At 39.7% G+C, this 22,364-nt stretch overlaps 1 long non-coding RNA gene across 1 annotated transcript; it reads left to right on the top strand.

The window, feature by feature from the left end:
* Positions 1-263: 263 nt before the first annotated feature.
* On the top strand, positions 264-14,058 carry LOC141642366 (uncharacterized). The gene is made up of 2 exons (XR_012543271.1): positions 264-348; positions 13,464-14,058. It is a non-coding gene; the product is annotated as an uncharacterized LOC141642366 (long non-coding RNA).
* The last annotated feature ends 8,306 nt before the right edge of the window (positions 14,059-22,364 follow it).

Below are 22,364 nucleotides of genomic sequence, written 5' to 3'. Positions count from 1 at the left end.
TCTAATTTTAAATGTCTGTTTCGAGTTTCGACCACTCTACAAAAAGGTCAATGAGGCAAGTCAAATCAACCTCTATGCGAATTGAAGTAAACTTCCGAGCTTCGTCAGAAACAGATGAAACGTTATGGTACTTGGTCAATGTAATATACTCCGAAGATAATGATGAAGAAATACAATAAGGCAGTTCAGGGAGGTTTCATTTGGGTGCACAAGTATTCTGACATTTTCTCAAATAGGTAATGAATTATTTTTTTGTTGTATAAGCATGTAGGCAAAAGCAGCAAGAAGCATGCCTTTCAGATTAGCGAGGGTTGTAAGAGTCGCCACCTTGGTCAATTTGGCTGTCAGGTAGTTTATTTCTTTGTTGGATTTAAATGTGTATTGCCCTCCGACCTTAAATGGTGAAGTATATTGTTTAATTGATCATAAACTTGCATATGAGTGACTGCCTATTAATGTTATGATGACTATCTTGATGTGGGTTTGTTTTTTTTACTGTCAGGGGTTCTCATCACTTGATAAAGAACCATTGTTGAAATCATTTGATGCTTAATAGTGTTACTAGATCATGTGGCAATTGGGTCTCACGGTCTGTATTTTCAGGTGTTTAAAACGAGATAATGTATTTAGACTTATGACAATCACACTTTTAGTATGTAGACTAAGGTGCTGGAGGAGTAGTCTGCTAAACATCATCTAGTCATTGCTAATCGTCATCTAGTCATTTCTACTGGTGGTGATGCAATCGGCCGATTAATTCGCCTCCTTGAGTTTGTTCTTAACTATAAGCTTATCTTGTTAAAGTTTTAGAAGTTTGCTAATCTGTTTTGCTTCTCATGCTTTATCAACCAAGAGACATATGCAAAGCGGTGTTAGTGTTTGGCTGGACGTCCCAATCGATTGCTTAGCACGGAAGATTTCTGGTGAAGGAGGGGATACCCTTGTCCTTTGTTATTGCATGATGAAGGAGGGGATGCGTACAAGTTAAACTAAGGTTTGATGTGTTGAAGATATTATTCATACTAACAATAAAGATTCCCATCTACGTAAATCTTGCACCATATGATTGCATATCCTTGTATAATAGTATAGCTTTTATCCTTCCTTAATTCATGTATTTAGTTACCACTTTTGTAGGATATTATTGATAGCTTTCACACTAGGATTGTACCTATATAATGTTGTAATTACCATTTGCATAATATACAAAACCTTCATATCTTTACATCTTATATGGTATCATCCTGTCAAACGATCCTAACCCTAATTGTCCTCTTCACCGCAAGCTTCATCCCCATGGCCAACCACTCCAATGCCCTCATCCCAAATGTCGATGAACCTAACAAACCCTTACTCTCCATCTCATTTCCCAACTGTCATCAACTAACCCCCACCACCTATCGCTCATGGCGTTTCCAAGTGACCCGGTTCCTTCAAGGCCTCGGCTTATTTGCCTTCCTTGACGGCTCCCTCTCCCCACCACCGAAAACAACCACACCTGAACCCACGACAACAAAACCCAACCCTGACCCCGTACCCAACCCTGCGTACCAAACCTGGTTCAAACAAGATCAGCTTATACTCGGTGCTCTCACCGGAACCCTCCATGAATCCGTTGCTCCCATCATTCTCGAGGCCACCACATCTCGAGAAGCATGGACCCTCCTTGCCACAACCTATGCCAATCCATCCCGCGCCCATATCCTTCAACTCAAGGATCGCCTCCGTAATATTACCCATGGTGACAAGTCTATCACGGACTATGTCCTCTCCATCAAATCGTGTGCTGCCCAATTAGCCCAACTCGGAAAACCCGTCGACTCCGAGGACCTCACTGCCCAAATACTCAACGGCCTCGACCAAACCCTCTATAAATCCGTCATCGACGCCGTTAGAGCCCGTGACACACCAATCACCTTTGAAGACCTCCACGAGAAACTTATTCACCAAGAGCTTCTCGTCAAAAATCAACCCGCATCCACACCTTTCCAGCCGTCTGCTCACGCTGCCACCTCTCGCCAACCCTACTATAATTCTCACCAACCACGCCAACAACCCTACACCACCCAAACCCGTTCCCAATATCAACCAACCACCCAACCACGTTACCAACAACACTCCACCACCACCAACCAGGAACCCCGACCCTTCCTCGGACGATGTCAATACTGTCGAAGCAAAGGGCACGTCATTAGCGACTGTCCCGACTTCAAACGCGACTACCCAAGTGTTACCTTTCCACCACCGATCACCAAATCACCCCGTGCTCATGCCCACACCGCCACTGCTGCAACCCACCCCACCTCGTCTTACCTCATTGACAGTGGTGCCTCGCACCACATTGTCAATGACCTCGACACCTTATCTCTCCATGCTCCCTACACCGGCCCCGATGATCTCATCATAGGAGATGGAACCTCCCTGCCAATCACCCATCATGGTTCATTCTCTCACAACTCTCTTATTTTTAATAATGTATTAGTCGTACCAAATATTGCTCGTAAATTGCTTTCCGTCTCTCAATTCTGTAAAGATAATCATGCTGTTGCTTTCTTCTCACCCACCTCCTTTTGTTTTAAGGCACTCTCGACGGGGGCAATCCTTCTTCAGGGCCAATTCCATGACGGCATCTATGAATGGCGTCCTCCACCTCCTCAACACGCATACACAGCAACCTCCTCAACCTCTTGGCACCACCGACTTGGCCACCCCTCCACCGCCACTCTCAAGCTTCTCAACACCAATTTTAATTTCCGTATTTCAAAATTCGATCACTGTAATGCGTGTTTAATGAATGAAAGCTCCAAATTACCATTCTCTGTCTCTTCCCTTACATCGACCGCACCCCTCGATCTCATGTATTCGGATGTTTGGACCGCACCCTTATTATCTCATGACAACCTCAAGTATTATGTTATTTTCGTTGACCATTTTAGCCATTATTTTTGGGTATACCCCATTAAAAACAAATCTGACACACTACCCACATTCACTCGGTTCCGTGCTATAGTCGAAAAATTCTTTAACAAACCAATTCGCACCTTTTACTCGGACAATGGTGGGGAATACAAAAAACTCACCCCACACCTCCTCGATAACGGTATCAACCACCTTACCTCACCCCCTCACACACCCGAACATAACGGTTTCGCCGAGCGACGTCACCGTCACATCGTCGAAACCGGACTAGCTATCCTCACCCAAGCTCACTTACCCACTACTTTTTGGCCCTACGCATTCACCACTGCCGCCTACCTCATTAACCGGCTACCAACACCAACACTTCAAAACAAATCTCCTTATGAAACACTCCACGGCACTCCACGGCACTCCACCAAACTACCATAAACTTCGTCCCTTCGGATGTCTTTGTTTCCCTTGGCTTCGACCATACAACCATCACAAACTTGAAAGCAAATCCACACCATGCGTCTTTGTTGGATACTCATCCACACAAAGTGCTTACCTTTGTTATGACCCATCCACCAACAAGCTCTACACATCTCGCCATGTTCGCTTCATTGAAACCGAATTCCCTTACCCGTCACTCTCCAAAACCTCCCCCACACCCACTCCATCCACCGATCGATGGTGCTCACTCTCCACTCCCCTCATCGACATTGTCCCACCCTTCACCACCCCATCAACCACCCCACCAGAAAACCCTCCCACCTCCACTACTCCTCCTCTCTCCCCACGTTCTCCTCAACCCGCAACCTCCCCACCCTCCACTTCTCCCCCTGCCAACCCGTCACCATCACCCTCCCCACCTCCTCCTCCCCCACCTCCACCACCTCCCAACCGTGTGGCAACCCGTCTCTCCCATAACATCATCAAACCTAATCCCAAATACGCCAAAACAGCCCTTGCACCACTCACCCACACCACTCCTACAACCACTAAACAAGCACTAATCGACCCCCGTTGGAGAGCTGCTATGCTCGACGAACACCAAGCCTTGCTCAAAAACAACACATGGACACTCGTCCCTCGCACCCAAGCCCAAAATCTCATCGGCTGTAAATGGGTTTTTCGAATAAAATACAATCCCGACGGTAGCCTAAAACAACATAAAGCCCGTCTTGTTGCTAAAGGCTTCCACCAACGTCCGGGTGTTGACTATTCGGAGACCTTCAGTCCCGTCATCAAACCTACCACCATCCGCCTCGTTCTTTCCATCGCCGTTACTCAACGATGGCACCTACACCAACTCGATGTTAACAATGCCTTTCTTCAAGGCACACTCACCGAAACCGTTTACATGATACGACCCCCTGGCTTCACTGACCCAGAAAAACCCGACCATGTATGTCAACTACGCAAAGCTCTTTATGGTCTTAAACAGGCTCCGAGAGCGTGGTACACCGAATTAAAATCGTACCTCATCACGTATGGTTTTAAAAACTCCGTCTCGGACCCGTCCCTTTTCATCCTGTCCACGACCCAAAAAAACCCTCCTTGTATTAGTTTACATTGACGACATCATCGTCATCGGCCCAAACCAAAATCATATCAACCACTTTATTACCCAAATTTCCACAAAATTCTCTCTAAAAGACTTAGGTTCCCTGTCATATTTCTTGGGCATTGAGGTTACCCCGACCAAAACCGGTATCCACCTTAATCAAACCAAATACCTATCCGACTTGCTCCATAAATTTAATTTCCAAGATTGCAATCCCTCTGTCACTCCTATGCTTCCGCACCCACCACTCATCGCCCAACCAAATCAGCCTATCGTTGATGAAACCAACTATCGCGCCATAATTGGAAGTCTCCAATACCTATCCCTTACTCGACCTGATATAGCCTTTTCCGTCAATAAGCTTGCACAATTCTTAACCCATCCAACTGACCATCATTGGACAGCCCTAAAACGCTTACTACGTTACCTTCGTGGCACTCTTCACATGGGTATTCATCTCAACAACACCTCTCCCCTCTGCCTTCACGCGTTTTGTGATGCGGACTGGGGTCGTGATGTTAGTGACTACGTCTCAACTTCAGGTTATATTGTCTATCTTGGCTCAAACCCACTATGTTGGTCTTCCCGGAAACAAAGAGCTCTCTCACGTTCGTCCACCGAGGTAGAATTTAGGGCCGTGGCCGACACTACTTCCGAGGTTCTATGGCTTCTATCTCTCCTTCATGAGCTCGGCATTCGCGTTACTAAAGCACCAGCTATATATTGCGATAATCTAAGTGCTACCCACTATTCTGCCAATCCAGTCTTTCACTCACGAATGAAGCACCTCGCTCTTTCATTTCATTTTGTTAAAGAGCAAGTTCGTCTCGGTACAGTCCGCGTACAACATATCAATGGTAGTGACCAACTTGCTGATACGCTTACTAAGCCACTTCATACGCAGCGGTTTCTCGAACTATCATCCAAGATTGGACTCCGACAACGACCGTCCATCTTGAGCGGGAATGTTGAAGATATTATTCATACTAACAATAAAGATTCCCATCTACGTAAATCTTGCACCATATGATTGCATATCCTTGTATAATAGTATAGCTTTTATCCTTCCTTAATTCATGTATTTAGTTACCACTTTTGTAGGATATTATTGATAGCTTTCACACTAGGATTGTACCTATATAATGTTGTAATTACCATTTGCATAATATACAAAACCTTCATATCTTTACATCTTATATGATGTATGCCTTTCATATTTGATGTCTATTGTAAGACTACCCCTCACCCCCTTTATATTTTTTCAATTGGCGTCAGTGGTGGTTAACTGACTTTGACCATAAATTTATAGATGCATTTAATTCTGACATTGATGTGGAAGGATCTTCAGAACCTTTTGATGTGTATATAGGAAATAATGTTGGTAACATTGTTATTTGTTGTGGATATATTTACGGATTCAATTGACTCTTTAACTGCTATGAATTTTATTACTTGTGAGGTTGACGTCTCAACTATGACTGAGAGCAGGGCATATTTGTAATACTCCGTAAATATAAGTCTTGGGGTACTCTATCGAGTAGGCCTTACTCTGTCGAGTAAGGGTAAGTTGCGTTTTAGAAAAGGTTCTGACCTGTAGGGTACTCTATCAAGTAGCCTTAGGTACTCGATAGAGTAAGGGGGTACTCGATCGAGTACCTCAGCTACTCGATCGAGTAGCCGGTTTACGGGGTGATAATTCGACGGGTTTTGTTAATAACACGGATTAATATATAAATCTTTCCGTCACTTTCATAATACACCTTTACAAACCTAATAACATTAAAAGGGAGATTCAAGTTACGTTCTTCGCATTCATCCGTGTTGTTGACAAATCCCGGAGCTTGAGAGGTCGGATTTCATCGTTCTTTGTATCGTTGTGATCCTTGTGTCAAGGGTAAGTCCTACGTACCATTTTTATAGCTTTTGGTTAAGATTGTTTAAACCCTAATATGGGGAATTGGGGGTTTTGTTGTAGATAATGATTGGTAGTGATTATGTGTATGTATGATAGGAGAAGGATTTGTAGAAGAGGCTTTTTGATACAGCTGTTGAGACCGTCTGATTGTTATGCTTTCCAGGTAGGATTTCCTACTCAGTATTAGTCCCATAATGGGATATTGGTGATGTGTTGTATTCAGTTGTTTGATATAATGATTGTACTGTGTTTGTGGTTGTGATTGCTGTTGATGGTTCTCGAGATGCGTTCTCGGCTGAGTGGGGTCACTTGCGGGAGTGACTTCACGCCCTAGTTTCGCCCTTCGTGGAACCCGCCACGGAAGGGGATGTGCACATTAATGGACAGGGTTATCGCTCGGTATGATGAGCGGGGCTTAGGTGGGAACGGCTGCGGTCCCCCACTGGCAGGGCTGGTCCAGTGGACAGTCGGTGATTGAGATTGTTGGGATTGGTGTGGTTGTGTGTGTGTGTGTGTGACGTTAAGTCGTCTCTTTATCTTATTGTTGATATATGTATTGAATTGTGTGATTAGTACTGACCCGTTTAAATGTTTTAAAAACTGTGGTGATCCATTCGGGGTGGTGAGCAGTTATTGAGCAGGTATGATATGACGCGTATGGGATAGCCGGATGAGTCATCACGTGGCGCTTAGAAGTCTTCATTTGTCGACGGTGTCTTATTGCTTTGATAGTTTTAGCAAAGAGACCGTCTGAGAATGTTGTATTTCAGTTTATTAGTTTTGGTTTTGATCATGTAATCACTTAAACTATTTACTTTTAAATATGTTTCTTTATTGTCTTATGAATATCATTGCCTCGGGTAACCGAGATGGTGACATCCTTATACCTGAGTGGTCCTGGTAAGGCACTTGGAGTATGGGGGTGTTACAAATGGTATCAGAGCGACGATCCTGAAACCTGTAACCAATGAATCCAATGAATATAGGGAGTCAATTAAAATGAATCCGGGGTAAAGGTTGTAGGAGCTAATGCAAAGACTTGGGAGACGTCCTAAAGTCGCGAACTCGCCCTATAATTTTGAACCGATCACATGGGATATGAGTCGGGATTGCTATATGTTTACCTTGTGCTTTGTGTACCTATGGAGTGACGTGTGGCATGAATCAGTGGATGTATGTATGTGGAGAATAGGGAATGTGTAGAAAAGATGGTGATAATGTGATTTCGTATGTTGTTGATTGAAAGCATGTTGCATGATAGTTGATTTACAATGTTGGTTGGAATTGTTAGAAAAGTGTATGAGAATGATGAGTAATGTGTTGGAAATAGATGAATTGATTGGAAAAGATGGAGTAGCAGTTGCATAAGAATATGAATTTTGTGATTATGAATATGTTTAGGTGACGAAGTGTAATTGTAATGTTGTTGTATTAGTAACATGGGAATAGGATTTGTAATGTATGAGAATGTTTTGTGTTACGAAAAGTTATAAAATTTAAAGCATGCGGTTAGTACATGACTAATGAGTTAAATAATATATGTGCATGATGGATGTTGTTGCTTGATTTTTGAAGATGGTAACATGAGATTAGCAATACTGATTTTATGAGTACTGAGTCGTTTTGTCTACCTTGTTGTTGTTTAAGTCGTTTGGGAAGTAAAAATCAATAGTTGTGTTTTTCGATGATAAAGAGGTTGTCTTTAAACTGTTATAACTTGAGATGCGTAAATGATTTTAATGTGATTCAAATTGGAGGTGATAGCTTGCTCTTTTACGATTCTAACGATAGGTCACACGCCCAAAACGACCAAGAAATGAGTGAGTTATGACTGTTTTACGAAAACTGGACAGTGCTGAGAAATGCGTAGGTACTCGATCGAGTAGCCTTGGTACTCGATCGAGTAGGGGGGTACTCGATCGAGTACGTTAGTTACTCGATCGAGTTTCCCTGGTAATTTGTTTTACGTGCTTCTGATCTTCACCTACTTGATCGAGTAAGTCCCTTACTCGATCGAGTGTCCTGTACTCGATCTAGTGACCCCTGTTTTGGGTCATATGCTTATCTTTTGAATTCGTTGCATATTATGTTTAATTCAAAGTTATTATTTTGCTTCTTTATGCATTGTTTTACATGTATGTTGGTCTTGACACGTAAGTTACCCAATCTTGTGGTGTAGTGAGTGGCACCTGTGGTGAGTATGAGTTCGGTGGGAGGACATGAGTTATACGTGGTTGTAATAGATAGTGGAAAAAGAAAAGGAAGATTGTTATGGCTTAATTGAGACATAGAGCATGTTTTCTGAGATGAAATGGGATGAGTGATATGAGTGTGTGTTGAGTAACGTAAAAGTAAGTGAATGTGGGCAATGGATGATGTGAGTCTAAGGAACGTGAGAATGAAAGGATTGAGAGTAAGGATATGGATAGTGACAACTTGAGATGTGTAAAGAATTATGGAGGGAGGTAGTTAAGAGCCGTGTGGGTTAAGAATATACATAATGAAAGTTCGTTTTAAAGGGGTTGAGAAGAGTGGTATATAGTGAACTTTGTGGAGACATGTCGCGGGGTGGAGATTTGGCTTTTTAAGAGATGAAACTATTGTGGGTTTTCCTTGGGCAATTAGCGGTATGAAAGGAATTTTGATTTCTAGAGATGTAAGAAGGAGATGCAATTGTTGAACAAGAACGTTGATTCTATGGATGGATTAGTGGCAAGGGTGATTGATGACATAATAAGAGAATATTTGTGGTAAGAAAGAGTGAGATGATATCGATATGAAATAATTAGATGTGAGTTTTGGAGCAAAGTGAGAACGTAACCTAACACTAAAGAGTTAGGTAGAAGTGATAAGGAGTTGAATGGTTAATTGATTTTGTAGATGTAAAGGAAAAGAATGAGGGGAATAAAACTAAGAAAATGTTGACCGGAGTTATGTGATATAGAGGTAAGGAGTCGTCGAGATGTGTGCTACCAATCATGAGGATGTTAGTTAATGGTTATAGAGGAGTTTTGGGACAACATGATTAGTAATGAGTTTCGAGGAATTAAGGAAAGTAAGAAGTTGGTAGAATATTTGCACGATACGAGATTTTTGGCGGAGAGTTAGATGATGATACAATTAAGGATAGTATTGGGAAGAATGTTGAGGTAATTTTGTTGATGGATTCGATGTTTGTTATTTGGGATGTCAACCAAAGATAAGAAAGAAATCTTGAGGTTTAGAGATGAGTGTAAGAGGTTTGATGTTCGGACAGTGGTAGTGTTATCGTTTGTGACTAGTGGTTAAGGGTGATGGTATATTAGAAGGTAGCAATTCTAAAGAGGTTGATTTTGTAGAGACCAGATGGATATGTATGGTTGTGAGAGGGTATAAGATGTGGTTAGATGAGGCGGATGCTAATAGTTGAATAGTAATGGTATGGTTATACTTGGCAGGAAGTGATGGTTGTGCGAATGGGGGAAAAGGTTATGAGGGGCATATGAGTTAAGCTCGGGCGGCAGGTAACCTATGTTGAGTGGTAACTTACGTGATCAGGATTGACTGGTTGGATGTGATTATGGGTCTATGTCATATATATAAATGTTTGTGTGAGGTTGTGACCTCACAAGAAATGGTATGGTGTGATAATTATAAGTTGTTATCTGAATTTTCTGTAATACATGTTGGATACGAGAACGTAATGGAAGGATGTTTAAAAAGGTAATAATTTGACTGTTTTGGCATGACTAGTTATGCCTGTCTATATTCATGGTACATATTAATCTGTGATATGGTAAGGGGATGATATTCACGAGGTTATTATCTGTTTAATTCATAAAATATGTGGTGTTATGATTTAGTAAAGTGGATTTAAGTAAGTTTTTCTTTTCTGAGAAATTATTATGAGTCAGTATTTATGGGAGTTGTATGCAGTCGTGATGACTATCGATGTGGTTGTGGTGCCTCGGGTGGTGATCCGGGCACGATATTTAGTGTTGTGATGCGGGTATTTTCACACTGCGGTGTGGCTGTTGGTGGCGGTGTTGTGATGCCGTCACCGGTTGTGGTGGAGTAGGCAGGATGATTATGATTCGAGTTTCGAAAGTACATAGCAGTTATACATAGATTGTTGTTTTGTTTGATGTTGTTCCCTGCGAGTTTCAGTTTGTGCAGATAGACAGTTGTCTTGTTTATTGATGTTTTCTTTACCTGGTTAAGTTGGGAATGAGGGTAGAGTATGATATACATAGAATTGTATATGTTTTCGTTGTTGTCATAGTATAGTGACATTCTGTTAATGGGACACGGTTGTGAGAGGTTGTTACAATAATTATGATCTTGTTCTAGTTAAGGTTTTAGTAGACATGGTAATGGCAAGTGAGTCGTAGAACATGTGTGGTAATGACCCGAAAGATGCAGGTGGTTCATAATCTTTTGTTGAGACAGTGAGTGTAGGGTATTGGGAATTAGTGTCATGTTAAGTTGTGTATGAGTTTTGCGGTAATGGAAGAAAGAACTTGAGGATCTAGTGTGTGTGTACGTAACGATTGTGGATCGTGAGTTATGCTTTTGGGAGATAAGTGCCTTACATAGAGAGGTATGTTGTTTTGCAGAAATAATGGAGAGTTAGTATGGTGATTTTGCTACGAGTTTTATGGTATAGGTTAGGTGGTATGCCAAATGAGTTGAGTTATGAGAAATGTTTAAGTAAGAGAGCCTTGGATATATGCATGGCAGTGTTTAGATTATAGGTGGTTATCTTTGACATGCGGTGGTGATGAGGATAATGAGCCGATATAGCTAGGATTTAGTATTAGTGAGTTACGAGGACGTAACATTTGTCTTAAGAGGAGTAGGATGCGATAAAAGAGAGTTTCATGGTGGTGCATGTTGTAATATAATTGGAAGTAGAGTGTTAGCGTAGCGTAAAGGAGGGATTTGTTTTGTGGATGATACTTATAAAAGGCCATGGCCGTGCTTGTAGTAGTGTGATGCTTCAGAGTGTGAGAATATTTTATATAGTGTTGACAGTTGGAGGATGATGTTATGAGCCTGAGTAAACTTCGAGGACGAAGTTCCTTTTAAGGGTGGTAGAATGTAACATTCCGTTTGATGTCTATGAGTGTCTTGATATGGGATTTGGTAGTGGATGATATATTACGGAGCTAGCAGCGTTAAAGGATGGTAGTTGGTAGTGTATGGAGTTAGTGTTGTGAGAGATATAATGGAGTTGATACGATATCGTGAGCCATGTTGTGGAGGTAGGAATAGTTAGTGGAGTTGGTGTTACGAGTGCATGTTTGGGTTGGAGTTTTGTTTTGAGTTCTTAGTCACGTTGTTGAGTCTTGATCGAGTTAGTAGGTTTGTTTTTGAGTATGGGTTGAACTTCGGGGACGAAGTTCTTTTTAAGGAGGGAAGACTGTAATACTCCGTAAATATAAGTCTTGGGGTACTCTATCGAGTAGGCCTTACTCTGTCGAGTAAGGGTAAGTTGCGTTTTAGAAAAGGTTCTGACCTGTAGGGTACTCTATCAAGTAGCCTTAGGTACTCGATAGAGTAAGGGGGTACTCTATCAAGTAGCCTTAGGTACTCGATAGAGTAAGGGGGTACTCTATCAAGTAGCCTTAGGTACTCGATAGAGTAAGGGGGTACTCGATCGAGTACCTCAGCTACTCGATCGAGTAGCCGGTTTACGGGGTGATAATTCGACGGGTTTTGTTAATAACACGGATTAATATATAAATCTTTCCGTCACTTTCATAATACACCTTTACAAACCTAATAACATTAAAAGGGAGATTCAAGTTACGTTCTTCGCATTCATCCGTGTTGTTGACAAATCCCGGAGCTTGAGAGGTCGGATTTCATCGTTCTTTGTATCGTTGTGATCCTTGTGTCAAGGGTAAGTCCTACGTACCATTTTTATAGCTTTTGGTTAAGATTGTTTAAACCCTAATATGGGGAATTGGGGGTTTTGTTGTAGATAATGATTGGTAGTGATTATGTGTATGTATGATAGGAGAAGGATTTGTAGAAGAGGCTTTTTGATACAGCTGTTGAGACCGTCTGATTGTTATGCTTTCCAGGTAGGATTTCCTACTCAGTATTAGTCCCATAATGGGATATTGGTGATGTGTTGTATTCAGTTGTTTGATATAATGATTGTACTGTGTTTGTGGTTGTGATTGCTGTTGATGGTTCTCGAGATGCGTTCTCGGCTGAGTGGGGTCACTTGCGAGAGTGACTTCACGCCCTAGTTTCGCCCTTCGTGGAACCCGCCACGGAAGGGGATGTGCACATTAATGGACAGGGTTATCGCTCGGTATGATGAGCGAGGCTTATGTGGGAACGGCTCGCGGTCCCCATCGCGGGTCCGGTCCAAAGGGACGATCGGTGATTGAGATTGTTGGGATTGGTGTGGTTGTGTGTGTGTGTGTGTGACGGTTAAGCTGTCTGTTTATCTTATTGTTGATATATTGAATTGTGTGATTAGTACTGACCCCGTTTAAATGTTTTAAAAACTGTGGTGATCCATTCGGGGGTGGTGAGCAGTTATTGAGCAGGTATGATATGACGTGTATGGGATAGCTGGGATGAGTCATCACGTGGCAGTTAGAAGTCTTCCGCTGTGTCAGACGGTGTCTTATAGCTTTGATAGTTTTAGCAGTAGACCGTCTGAGAATGTTGTATTTCAGTTTATTAGTTTTGGTTTTGATCATGTAATCACTTAAACTATTTACTTTTAAATATGTTTCTTTATTGTCTTATGAATATCATTGCCTCGGGTAACCGAGATGGTGACATCCTTATACCTGAGTGGTCCTGGTAAGGCACTTAGAGTATGGGGGTGTTACAATATTTGCCTAATTCTAATTCTAATGTTAATGTTTATGAACCTCGTGGATTGACACCCGAATGTGATATTCAGTTTAGGAATGGGCAGATAGATGGTGATGATAATGACGGTGAATTGAGGCATTAGTAAATGAAATAAAATTGACTTACACTCTAAGTATTGAAGTAATGAATAATGATATTCATTCTACTGATTATGTTATGTCTATAACAGTTTCTGACATTGAAGTTACAAATGGCATTCAGGAGCAACGGTGTACAGGTGACGACACCATATTAGTCAATGATGAAGCCAAATAAAAGAAGAAAGCTATCTTCGAAGGTAATTGTTCAAAAGTGGAAGTCCAGCAGAAAGGTGGAAGTCCAGCAGAAAGATTTGCACTCATCCTTGTAATTGTGGCCAGGAACGAAAAGCGGTGTCACTTGATTCAGTTTTTGTTGCTACTTCTATTTATGATCAGAGTTGTGGTTTAAGCATCGTCTTGGGCAGCTGTTCAGAAGTGGAAGTCCAGCAAAAAGATTTGCACTCATCAGTGGAGAAAATTGCAGCAGCATTGGGTGCAATAGGAACGACGATGATGATCTAATGAAGGTTCGCTTGAATAGCTTACAAATGTCTTGCTTCAATATATTACTGCTGTTTTTTTTCTCCCTACGACACAAGGCCAGCGACGGCTCCTAGTTGGGTACTGAATACTGATAGGTGATTCCGACGACAAATTAATTCAGAGACTTATTATTTCGTTAGATTTATTTATTTAATCATTCTTTATGTAAAAGTAGGATTGATTAATTTTATGAGTTAATGGTGATGATGTGATATAAATGTAATTTTTTTATTTGCATCTCGATTTCTTGAATGGTACAGTAATTTTTGTTTTATGAAGAAATACCTGGGAGACCGGTTATATTCAAGACATGGTTTCAAAAGTTGGATCAAAGAAACCAATTTTGGTCAACAACTGGTGTCTTAGTAACTAACCAAAGAGACCGGTTTTTGTTTGTTACCGGTGTCTTATTAACTACACAAAGAGAGCGGTTTCTTGTCACAACTGGTCTCTTTGAAATAACCAAAGAAACCGGTTTAAATAACAGGTTTCTTAGGCAAAGACACCTATGAGCTAGAGACCTGTTATGAACCGGTTTCTAAGGCTCTTTTTAACCGGTTTCTTTGCCTTTTTTTTTGTACTAGTGAGGCAAGACATTTATGGGAATGTGGAGGTATAGGCGGCCAAGCTAGTACCTAAACAGAACCATATAACAACATTCGATTCTCACTCAATTATAGAATTAAGCACATATGCCCTTCATTTGGCACCAAAACTCACCAAACCGAACTGAACATACTCCTCAATAGATATAAGTAAAGTATAGGAGCAGAAACCATCAACAATCGAACATACTTCTCTTTTTTTCTTTTCTTTTTCTTCTTTCTTCTTTTTCTTTTCTTCACGTTTTTTCATTTTTTTTTCAAATTCTATATTTTTTTCAAATTTCTTTTCTCATCCTCATTTTCTTCATAAATTACCAACTCCAAATTATCAGATACAAGCCAAACTTGGCACAATGAAATATATACCGCGAAACATACACTAAACTAGCTTGACAAGGCAGGCTAAATTTGAATGTAGCTAAGGGTAACAGGCAAATTTGGCTAATGTGGAGTTAAATGGGTAAAAATGAAAGAAAAGGGAATGTAAGCACCTCCCTGCATGTGACACCAACCACTAACCCGAATGTATGTAGGCAAAAAGCAATTGAATTTCATATACGTGCAAATTAATGAACATGTTATGCAAGGAGTAACTACTCACAATCCTACATGAAACTGGTCATAAATGACACCAGTTTAATAAGCTCTAGTTCCTTAGAATTTATAAGTAGTTTGCCAAAATTTTCAGGTCAAGTCTATTTGTTCAGCTAAATTTTAACATTAACTCGTAGATATGCAATAAGATAAAGCTACAAGAATATTAGTTTTGTGGACACAACCACCTACACGCCAAGCCGATCTGTTGGACGTATATCGGTCTTTTTAAAAGCCATGCTCGGCGGCGTAAAAATGTTGTTGGGTTCCTTTGATTGATGATAACATGCCCATTTAATGTGTGCTATCTTAGTTTACCTTTTCAGGATTTATGATTAAATCAAGCTTGGATTAAGAAGTGTTGAATTGTTGATCACCCAATGTATTGAGTCCTAGGCGTCATCTAATGTACAAGTTAGAAAGTAGAGTATTTTAAAGAAACAGAAACAGTCAAGACCACTGTTACTTTTACAAGTAACAGCAGCCTGGACCGTTGCCTTGATTCGTAACACTTGGAACTTCTTCTTATCTTTCAAAAGTCATTTACGTGTCTTGAATTTTTAAAGATAACTTTCCGATTTTTTGCAAGGATTTGGCCTTCTAGAAAAAGTGGTTTGAGTAATTATCATTTCAAATTGTTTCCTCTTTGTGCAAATTTGACTCTTTGGTCTTTCATAAAATAAGAATTGCTTTTTGCCATTTTTGTGAAAGCTTGACATCATGTGACTTGTTTTCCTCCTTTTGTTTTCTGAAAACTTATGATTTCTTTTGGATAATTTCAAACACTCTTTCTCTCCTTTGCCTTTTGAATAAGAACCCTCTTTTGTGCAAGTTTGGGAAGTTGTTGAAACTCATCACATGTGATGGTCCTTGATCCTTAAAACCCTAACAACCCACCTTGCTTGCTCTCCCTATAAAAGGCGTGCCTCATCCTCTCAAATCCTCAAGACTTTTCTGAGATTTCATTTATGTTTGCAAATTGTTTTTCAAAGCTTAAAAACCGAGTCTTTATTTTGCAAAACTTTTAAAAGTCTTCAAGTGTTACAATCATAGCTACTGTTACTTTAACATACTAAACTCTCTCACTTATGAACCGTTGATCTTGTAAAGTTGTCCATCTCAATTTTTGTTTAAGAATAAGCTAGTGGAAACTTGATCCTTATAACGTTCTAAGTTTGTGTGTAGAGTTTAGGACGGAGTAGTCTTTAACTCTTTGGCAACCGGAGTAGGTTGCGAGTTTACTTGTTCTAGAACAGAGTAGTTCTTGAACTTGTGTCACAACCGGAGTAGGTTCTTGTCTTTTTATTGTACGGGTTTTTTAGTAGTCGGAGTAGATCACTAAAATTAATCAATAAAAATTAGATTGGACGTAGGCACTTGAGTTCTTGTCGAACCAATTCAAAAATCTCGTGTTTGATTTTATTTGTTTATTCCGCTGCTCTTTGTTTCATTTGCATTTCATTTGCTTAACTTTTGAAGTAACAGTTCCACATATTGTCACATTTGGTCTGCATCATGTTTCATAAACTGAGACAAATAGCTACAGTCAGAACAATTGTTACTTTCATACTTCAGCAAACGTCCATTTTAATACTCGTTTAATTTCTCAATATTATTCGAAGTATTCTCCTATCTCTTTTCATCCTAAAACTTACTTTAATTCAATAAAGTTGAAGTTAAAATTTTTAAATAGTACCTAATTCACCCGCTCCCCCTCTTAGGTACTTGAATCCATAAACTCAACAATTGGTATCAGAGCCTCGTTCTCTTGACCGAGGCTAATCGCCTTAGAGTTTGATTCGTGGGTAATGGATTCCGAGAAACACTCCAAGATCCCGGTCTTTACCGGTGCGAATTTTGGATGGTGGAAACTCAAAATGGAACATTACATCAAAAGCATAGACTATCAATGTTGGAACATCATCCAAAATGGACCTCTCGCTATTGAGGAAACCGATATCTTAAACGGTTTCACCAAAACAAAAGAGGAAAAAGATTACAATGAAAATGACTTCAAACTTTCCGAAAAGAACTCCAAAGCAATGTCGATTCTTCAACGTTATGTTGGTGAGGGGGAAGTTAGTCGAATCTCTGGATGTCCTACGGCAAAATCTATTTGGGATTCTATTGTACTTGCTTATGAAGGGACATCCCAAGTGAGAAAACACCGTATTGACCTTCTCATGCAACAATATGAGATGTTTAGAATGTCAAAGGACGAGTCCATAAATAGCTTTTCTTCACGTTTTTCTTGTATTATTAATGAGCTAAAGAGTCTAGGAAGGAATTTCGAGTCCGAGGACATCATTCGAAAAATCCTTCGTAGTCTAACCTCTAAGTGGCAACCCAAGGTCACCGCCATAGAGGAAGCTAAAGACTTGTCAACCCTATCTCTTCATGAACTAATGTGATAACTAATGGCTCATGAGTTTAATCTCGACAAGCATTCTAGCGAGTCCTCAAAGGGAAAGAGTCTCGCCCTCACATCCTCTCCAAGTGATGGAGAAGATGATGAGGAAGACAAGTTTGTTATGTTCTCAAGGAATCTAGCCGGGTTAGTCAATGGTCAAGGAAACAAAAGGTTCACTAATAATTACTCGAAAAAACGCTTTCCTAAGAAACGACCTAGTTCCACCGTGGGATGCTTTAAATGTGGTGATAAAACTCACCAAATTAAAGAATGTCCCAAGTGGGATGAATTCAAATCCAAGGAAAGATGAGATAAAGTTAAAAAAGACTATAAACATAGAGTCATGAGTGCTATTTGGGGAATGTCCGACTCCGAGGAAGATGAGGAACTCATCGAGGAGGAACTAGAGGCTAAAATGTGTCTCACAAGTCATCTTAAGGACAAAGTCTCAAAAACCTCAAAAATCGAACACCTAAGATGGCTCATGGCTAATCCCGATGACTCCGAATCCGATTCCGACAACGAGGTAAATCATCTAAAGCCCAAGGCTAGAACTTACTCCAAAGAGAAAGTATGTAAGCTTTTTGACCAACTTTTTGATAAGTATCGATTTCAAAACGATAAACTTGAGGTAATGCAAAATGAGATTGAGGAAATTGCTCAAGAGAACTTTAACCTTAAAAATGAACTAAAAGCAACAGACAACGTCACTATCACCTCTGAGGCTTATGATGAAGTTAAAAGAGTCAACAAGTTGAACAAACATTTGACTAAAGAATTAGAGCGTCTTAAGATGACCCCCACGAACGTCTCTGACCTTGAAAATGTCAACACCACCTTGGTGATGCAATTTTCCTCACTAACCAAGGAGCGTGATGATCTTTTGAAGGACAAAGATGGTCTCGAAAATGAAGTCTATGACCTTGTGGTTGAGATTATAGACCTAAGAGAAACAGTGTCTGGGACTGTTGCTTCTGACAAACATTTAGACAAGTCCAAAGAGAAAATTGAGTGTTTGGTCAATGAAAACAAGTGTCTAAAAGGTGAGGTAGTTAGTCTCAAGAAAGAAATAGAGGTTCTTCATGAAAGGCTTACCTTTCTTCAAAAGGGTATGCCCGAGTGTAGCACTTCTAGATCTACTCCTCATCATAGATCCGATGAATACGTTGATCTAAACAAACGTCTTGATGAGATGACATCTAAGTATGAGGAGTCCAAAGAAAAGATCGGATATCTCGTATCTAAACTCAATAACCACACCTATGACTTCATAGTTGAGAAAAGGTTGTCTATAGAAAGTGTTAACAATGATGAACACAAGAGGGAAAAAGAAAAGAATTTGCATCTCCTCTCAAGAGTCAATGACTTGACAAATGAACTTGTAAATGCTAAAAACATCACTGAAAAATGGGAGGGAAGTCAAACTGTGTTAAACTTTCTCACAAGTCAAACCGAGAGATGTAGCAAAGTTGCTGGTTTGGGCTTCAAATGGAACAGTCAGACAGACTGTTGCATCCAGAAGCCTAAAACTGATTTTATAAGAAGGAAATACGTTGGTCTTCCCGAGTACATTATTTGCAACTATTGTGGTAAGAATGGTCAAGTCCTCAATGCTTGTAAGAAAAGGTTTGATGACATTAACAAGAACATCAAAGTTATAAAGCAAATATGGATTAGGGAAGACACCGTAAGATATGTTGATCACAAAAGGGGACCCAAGTTTGTTTGGGTTCCTAAACTCAAAATATAATTTTGTGTAGGGCTTGGTGAGAGGTGGCCGCAATTGGTACTTGGATAGTGGATGCTCTCATCACATGACGGGTGATAGAAGCCAATTCCTCTCACTTAAAGCATACAATGGTGGCACGGTAAGGTTTGGTGATAACAAGAAAGGTGAAGTAGTTGGGATTGGAAAGGTTGGTAAGTAACCATTACTTTGTGTCGACAACGTGCGGCTTGTCAAAGGTTTGAAGCATAATCTCCTTAGCATTTATCAACTTTGTGATAAGGGTAACATTGTAGAATTTAGTGCTAATTTGTGTCGAATAATTGATGCCACTACTCATGAATTAATTCTCGAAGGAAGACGTGTCAAAGACGTGTACTTAACTAATTTGAACACTCTATCCGGTTATACCATTTCTTGCATGAGTGTAATGAACAATGATCCTTGGTTATGGCATAAAAGGTTTGGTCATGTTAGTACTAAAACTCTTAATACCCTTAAAAGACTCGACTTAGTTGAAGGCTTTCCCAATATGAAGTTTGATTTTGATAAAGTATGTGATGAATGTGCTAGAGGCAAACATGTTAGAAGTTCCTTTAAATCCAAAAGAATTGTAAGCACATCTCAACCTTTACAACTTCTACATATCGACTTGTGTGGACCAATGAGAACTAAAAGTAGAGGTGGTAGTCGTTATGTGTGTGTCATTGTTGATGATTACTCTAGGTTCGTTTGGGCACTCTTCTTAAGCTCTAAGAATGAGGCATTTGATGAGTTTCTAATTTGGTTAAGAAAGATTCAAAATAAACTTAACTTAAAACTTGTTTCAATAAGAACCGATCATGGAACCGAATTCGAAAACTCATCATTTGGTGCTTATTGTGATGACAATGGTGTAGACCATAACTTCTCGGCTCCTAGAACCCCACAACAAAATGGTGTGGTTGAAAGGATGAATAGAACCCTTGAAGGTATGGCTAGAACAATGTTATTATGTAGTAAGTTGCCTAAAAACTTTTGGGCCGAAGCGGTAAATACCGCTTGCTACATTCATAATCGTGTCATGATAAGGAGTATCCTAAATAAAACTCCCTATGAATTACTACGTGGAAGAAAACCCAACATTTCATATTTCAGATGTTTTGGAAGCAAATGTTTTGTTCATAACAATGGTAAAAACAACTTGGGTAAGTTTGATCCACGTAGTGATGAAGGGGTGTTTATTGGCTACTCCGATCATAGCAAGGCCTACAAAGTTTACAATAAACGAACCTTGTTAATTGAAGAAAGCATCCATGTCATTTTTGAAGAATCTAGTATGCTTGGACAGGTACAAAACGTGGAAGAAGAAGAACATAATGATGATGATGAGTTCGAGATTGGTCTTGTTCGAAAGGATTTCGTGTTCGAGGAAATAGAGGTCCCCAACGCTGATTTGCAACAGCCACAGGGACTGTTACCTTCAAAGGAAAGCTGCAACTCAGGGGGAACACGTGGTACACTGCTGTCTTTTTTCCTCTCTGGATGCAACAGACCCAACGACTGTTGCCTCCACCTCCAGAATTGAATCAACTCCACAATTTGCTGATGAAGACCACTCTAAGCAAATGGAAACAGTCACTGAGACTAATTCTGCTGAGGGGGAACAAGAAATTGTTGTTCCAAAGAAGTGGAAACATCAAAGCTCTCATCCACTCTCTAATCTCACAAGCGATCTCAACTCTGGAATTCGAACAAGATCATCCCTCAACAATCTCGCTCATCTCAAAGAGTATTGTGCCCACAATGCCTTCCTCTCTCAAATTGAACCCACCAATGTAATAGTCGCTCTGACTGATGCAGATTGGTTGCTTTCCATGCAAGAAGAACTCAATCAATTCAAAAGGAACGAGGTATGGCATTTAGTCCCTAGTGTTGGGAAATGTGTCCTCAACAAAAGTGCGATTACATGATTTAAATATCATTATTAAATCTCATTTTAAAGAATACAATTAGGAAGTATTTATACTGTCAACTGGTCAACATATATCGGTAATGATTGGCTGACTAGAGTTTGACATTACTGTCGTGTGACGGTGGTGATCCGTTGACCCCCTAGGTCATACCTATAGGGCAACACTCTTAATTGATCATTTAATTAATCGTATAATGTTACGAGTTAATTAATTTACTTGAAAAATTGACGGACGATTTTGGAAGTAAAATTTACGTATCAAATTGAAATGTGATTAAATGAGATACGGTCTAAGTAATTTAATTGTATCATTACTCGGATGAAATTATTGTATAAGGAAACAATTAAATTTGAATGAATTATTATAAATATGATTTATAAATTGGTAAAATATTTTGGCACAAGTAATTATGAATTACTAAGTCGATTTTGTATATGACGTATTTTTATTAATACGTTGATTTTTAATACGTTAAAAATACATAACAAATTTGTGTGACACATGACATGTGACATAAGACAAAATTGACAAAAATAAAATGGATACCATATTATCCAATGTGCCGAAAATTGGAGGAGAATTGAGCTAAATATTGTGTTTGTATTATAAGTGGAAAACATAATAATTATATGCTTTAGTAGCCATGCAACCCTAGTTTGCATTGTGAAGGCAAACAAGGGCATGCATTGGGTCTTTTTCTTCCCCCCTTCTTCCCTCTTACACGGTTGGACAAAAGAAAAGGCAAAGGGTTTTGTCTTTTATTTTTGCTATACACTACATGCAATAGTGTGTAAGATTATTCATTCATTCCAACTTCTAAAAAGATTAAGTTTTAGAAAGATAAAAATCCTCCAAAATTCCTCTCCTCTAACCGGTTTTAGAGAGTCAAAACCAAACAATTTTTGGTTCAATTTTTCACAAGATTAATATTGTACTAGCTCATATAATATTAATTTGATTAAGAGTAAGCTTTGGGTATTATTCCTAAGGAGAGATCCTACACTTGGATCTTGGTTCTTCCATCTTAGGAAAGCACAAGAACAAAAGAAAAGGAGATTTCTTTTGTGCCCATAAAACCGAAATCACCAATGTAAGAACGTGATTTCTCCTCTATTTTATCATTTGTTTGCATGCATAAAATCCATATTTAATTTTATGACAAATTAATTTTAACATATATGAGTATGTTAGTATGTATATAGATCTACATTTCCTACAATTGGTATCAGAGCCACGGTTTTTGCATGCA

Source organism: Silene latifolia, chromosome 2 (assembly GCF_048544455.1).
Source record: "Silene latifolia isolate original U9 population chromosome 2, ASM4854445v1, whole genome shotgun sequence".
Classification (NCBI taxonomy): Eukaryota; Viridiplantae; Streptophyta; class Magnoliopsida; order Caryophyllales; family Caryophyllaceae; genus Silene; species Silene latifolia.
The sequence above is the reverse complement of the archived record's forward strand: the minus strand, read 5'-3'. Positions and strand labels throughout refer to the sequence as shown.